Source organism: Lactuca virosa, chromosome 5 (genome assembly GCF_052849685.1).
Source record: "Lactuca virosa cultivar CGN04683 chromosome 5, Lactuca_virosa_CGN04683_v6, whole genome shotgun sequence".
In the NCBI taxonomy this organism is placed as follows: domain Eukaryota; kingdom Viridiplantae; phylum Streptophyta; class Magnoliopsida; order Asterales; family Asteraceae; genus Lactuca; species Lactuca virosa.
This window is the reverse complement of record NC_136430.1, coordinates 77,324,992-77,330,019: the sequence shown is the minus strand read 5'-3', so window position 1 is coordinate 77,330,019 and position 5,028 is coordinate 77,324,992.

The following is a 5,028-nucleotide window of genomic DNA, read 5'->3' as shown; positions in this document are numbered from 1 at the left end:
GGATCCTAGCCTTAATATTTCATATTGGGTGTTATATTAAGGACTTTAGATCAACTATCTTGAATATCTCCCAAAAGATGTCTAGTTCAGACATCTATGATCTTCCCAAATCTCTTGGAACTTTACTTCCTCCACCTCCTCCAATTATTCTCCCTAACCCACAAGTTCAAGGTCACTCAAGCCCTAATGGCAAGCAAGGTCTATGTGTGATCACATCTTAGAGATGAAGTCACATATTGACAAGCCGGGAGAGTTGGGTGTCAAAGTCTTGAGAAAGTTGGATGCTCAATCACTTTCTAAGTCACATAGTGAGTTCCTTTGGGACTACTATGAAACAGACTATGACACGAACCTTAATGATCATATCTATTTGCTTGGTGCTGCTGAATCAGCAATGATTTGGAACAATAGTAAAGCAAATTTGATTAGAAGATCAACTTCCCAAAAACTTTATGGACAGTGACAATGGTGACACTGGAAATCCAGAAAAAGCATTCTCTTCCCAATGGAAAGGGATTGGCCATAGTCAACCCGATTGACCAAATGGGAAAGAGAAAGGCTAAGTCTGAGATAGTCCCATTACCAAAGGGTCTATATGTTTATTTTGCCAAAGGAAGGGGCGTGAATTGCAAAGCTGCCAAATTTACCTAAGGATGTTAAAGTCAATAAGTTTGACTCTACATCAGGTAGAGCCCATTATCTAACTCTGTTAAGTTCTATTCTGAGATCCTCATTACATGATGTGACTGGGTCACATGTTGATGTTTTAAGAATCAAAGAATAGAGAGAAATCTTAAAGGAAGTATATGCTGATTCTGATCGCGAAGGTGGATTTCGATCGCATTAGAATTTTGAGCAGTTGCTTAAGAAGTTATGATATATTGCTAAGGAATAGATAACAACAATTTTCCATGTGGATTGTAAGGATAAGTTTTTCCGCAAAGTTTTAAAATAAAAGAAAAATTGTTTAATTTTATTTATTTGAAGTATCCTTACAATAGCATTTGTGGAAAATTGTTGCTTATATGATTCCACTGACAGCAATATTGGAAAATGAATTTGATTCTTTCATTTGGGGTAGTGTCTAAATTTACCAAATCAGGAAAGTTCCTCATCGCCCAAGTTTCAATTGGACCGAAACTTGGAATCATGCAAGTTGAATAGTATAATGAATGAGAACTTTCAAGCATTGGAAAATCAAGACTAATTACTTGTTCACATGGATGTGTGAGTCAAGTCAAGGACTAAAGGGATCGAGTACACATTCTTGTGCACTGGTCATGTCCACCACAAAGCTCGTTAAGACTATTTGATTTACTAAAGTTTAGTAAATATGGTTATACTTACAAGTTTAAGTATAATTCTGAAGCATTGGAAAAGTCTCAATGTATGGCAGAACGAATGGGAAGAATCAAATTAGGCAGAAAGATAAAAGTTTCTCAAATGTGAAAAGATGGGAGAGTACTTTAGTATCATGTTTGTGATCATCTTAATGATTTAGAAATCATATCACAATTAGTCCTCTAAAGGTCATCTTAGTGCATTCTTATGACTAAGAAGAGGAGTCATGAATTGTTGAAATGGTTAGATCAGGAAGATGAGTCATACTTCGTTCCAAAACAATTCTTAGAGTCATACTCCAAGATTGTAACTTGAGTGACATATCTTAAAGAAAGGTTTAAAACACTTGTCAAATGTAAGAGTACAAGTGTCCTACACTTGTACATTTGAAATTAGTAAGTTATGATGTTTTGGATAAAACAAAGACCAACTAAGGCCAATTGTGTGAAGTGTTTGTCTTGATAAAGAATCCGCACTATCTCTTGAATATTTGGCAAGATAGTCTTATATGTCAAGAGGACAGTGGGAGTCTTAAAGATCCTAAAAAGAATTTCAAGAACTAATCAAGAATAAAACCTGAGGTTCTTCACTAGCACACGACTTGAGGTTTATAACCTATCGTGTTGACATATTCTGTGCCCATTCCAGTTAAAGTTGGCTTTGCATAGGAGTTCTGAAAGTTCTCAATTGGTTGCATAACAACTTGGAAGCAATTTCAGGCCCTGTACTGCCAGGTGGCAAGAAGTTAAGATTGCATAAGTTCAGTCCATATGAGTTTGGATTTGTCATTATCCTTGTCTTGTGACTATGGTTTTGACGATTCACATGGATAAGAACACATACACCATAAAATCTAAGGGTCATAGGGTTTCTCTCCGATTCATGAAAATGATGGTGATGAAACACTTCCACCAAGTAGATTTGAAGCAGATGGCAAAAGGTCTAAACAATTGAGACTATGATTACGACATCCCTTTTCATAGTTCTGAAATTGTTTAGACACACATGCATGCTATCTAAGGAAAGGTGTATGATTTTGATAAAGTTTTATCAAAGCATCTCGTATCAGAAATCTGAACTTTGGTAAGAAAGTCAATAAAGTATTGATTTCTAGAAGTCCAGCTGATTTCTGAGTACATGTCAAAGCTAGTGGGAGCATAAGTGTTATGCTAATAATCATCATGTAAGTGGGAGCATGATAATTATTGTTAGTGTTGCAAGTTAGCAATGTTAATTATAGAAAACAAAAGTTTCAATTCGTGAGGCTGCAGGGATTGAAAAAGTTGTTTTGCTATAATTAAGGGAGATGATATACTTCATTTCAGTTCTAAAGGCTTAGATTGAGACCTTAATCATCTTTAGTCAAGAATATATATATGAATTTCATGTTGGATTGGTTCAACTTAAGGAAATTCTATATATTGCGTTCTCAAAATTCGATTATGATTACGACATCCCTCTTCATAGTCAAATTTTGAAAACATGGCAAATAAAAATATTGTAGCAAAAGACTGGTCTAGAATCATGTCTTTATGTGAGACATCATGAATCGTGTACCATTTGCTTTGGGTACAGGATCGATTGTATGTGCTATAATATTTGTCATTTCTAAATTTTTCCAAATGCCCAGAGGCATTAAGAAGGGAAAAGGTCTAGAATTGGACATGACTAAAATGATTAAGCAATTGTCGAGGACAATCTGAGGTTTACCAAAGATTGGTTGCTCGGGGACAGTTGGAAGTATAGTGATAATTTTGGAAGGACCATATTGACATATTCTGAAAAGAGGCATCTCTTATTCAGAAGTGATAGTCAAAATGAGAATATGGAGTTGTCTCCATAGGTGGAAGTTATCTGTGTAAGATTAGAAAACTTAATGCAAGAAGCATGTCCAAAGCAATGTACTTTGAATATGAGACTTAGTTTCCATGGAGTTGATCTCCATTGGAATAACTTATAATGACTGTTGACAAGTCTTTGTGACTTTGTACATATTCATTACAGGAGGGTCAGTGCATATAAGTTTAAAATCTAAACAGATTTCGATAAATGATAGGAATTTGAAATTCTCACATTTTCGATAAGGATTTGGGAGTGTGAAATTAGAATCATTGAAATTATGTTCAATTGGTTTATTTCACAAAGTAAGGATCATAGACAAACATAGAGTGCATACTTGGTGTATGGCAAAGCTATTGTTTAAGAAAAACATAGTGTACATGCTTGGAGCATGGGACAACTAGTGTTTTTAATTCAAGTATAAAGTTGATAAAACCGAAACAATGAATAATGAGTAATCAGTATGGTGATAAATAAAAGTGTTTATTTATATTCATAGGGTTTGATACCATATTTGATTCATTTATTCTTGTGTTTCACTTTGCATGTTTTGACTTCCAGAATAACTAAGTTGCTCTTCCTGAATGATTAAGTTATTCAAACCATCCACAGTCGGTCATATGTTGGAAGTAGATATGAATCAAGACTGTCATGGGTTGGTTTGTAGAGGTCCAAGTTGGTGGACAAAGTGGTGCTACAACACTCATGAGTGCTCATAAGTTCTGAGTATTGGATTCAACACGCGCTCATTTGAATCACTTCATGGATTTTATCACGAGTGATCATGAGACGATAATATCCTATATTCTTCAAACCTAGAGATATGAGTTGTTACTATGAGTTGGTTATACATTGATTGCATGAACACGCATTGGTAACTCGATGTTATAAAACGTGCCTTTGTGTATGATTCAACAAGTAGTAGAACAAGCCATATGAGTCGAAGTTTATCCATTCCCTTTACCTTCGGGATAAAAACGTTATCTGTGGGCCTCTCGATGATTTAGCAATGACACATGTGAGTGCTTGGCCAAGCCAGGACTGATTTGATTTGTTTAATCAGTCAGTCATCATAAATCGAAAATCGGGAAACAACAAATGGACAGAGAGAATGATTATGATCGATGTCTCAGTCCATATGATATCTAGAATGGAGGAATATATGATCCCTTATCTAATGGACAAGTCATTGACAAGGTCAGAGTTCGACAGCGGCTTTAAGAGCTACGATTGCCAGTTAGGTTTTGAAGTCATACTCAATAATAGTTTTAGACTTATCCAAGTGGGAGACTGTTGGATTAATGTCTAAGTCCATAACTATATTTGGTATGTACTTGACCCGACCCGCCATGGTCTATTTGGGTTGCACTTCACCAAGTCATTGGTGGAGTGTATGTGGGTAACCCATGAAATTGCACTTTGTACCTTACCAAGTCATTGGTGGAGTGTATGTGGGTAACCGGCACACTAACATGGACTAGTAAGAGTGGTAGAGGGTGACTTAATGTTTATCATAGATCGGTGGAGAGCGTATGGGTAACCGGCACATCGATTAGGTGATAAAATTAAGGGTACCAAGTAAATTTGCATGGTTATTCACACCTTGTTTGTGATCCTCGGCATCCCAGTCAGAAACGTGAGAGGGCACAATCGAGATTTAAACATGCCATTAAAAATTTCAATGAATCTCAAAAGAACTAGGAGTTTCAATCCAATTAAAACCTAATTCCCATTTCGTTTTCATGGTGGAAACTGATGAATCGTCATTTGCCTACCTTCAAATATTTTATAGCTTGGATTACGGCATCCCTCTTTCAAGTTATAAAATATTGTGTTGGTTCCTAGCCT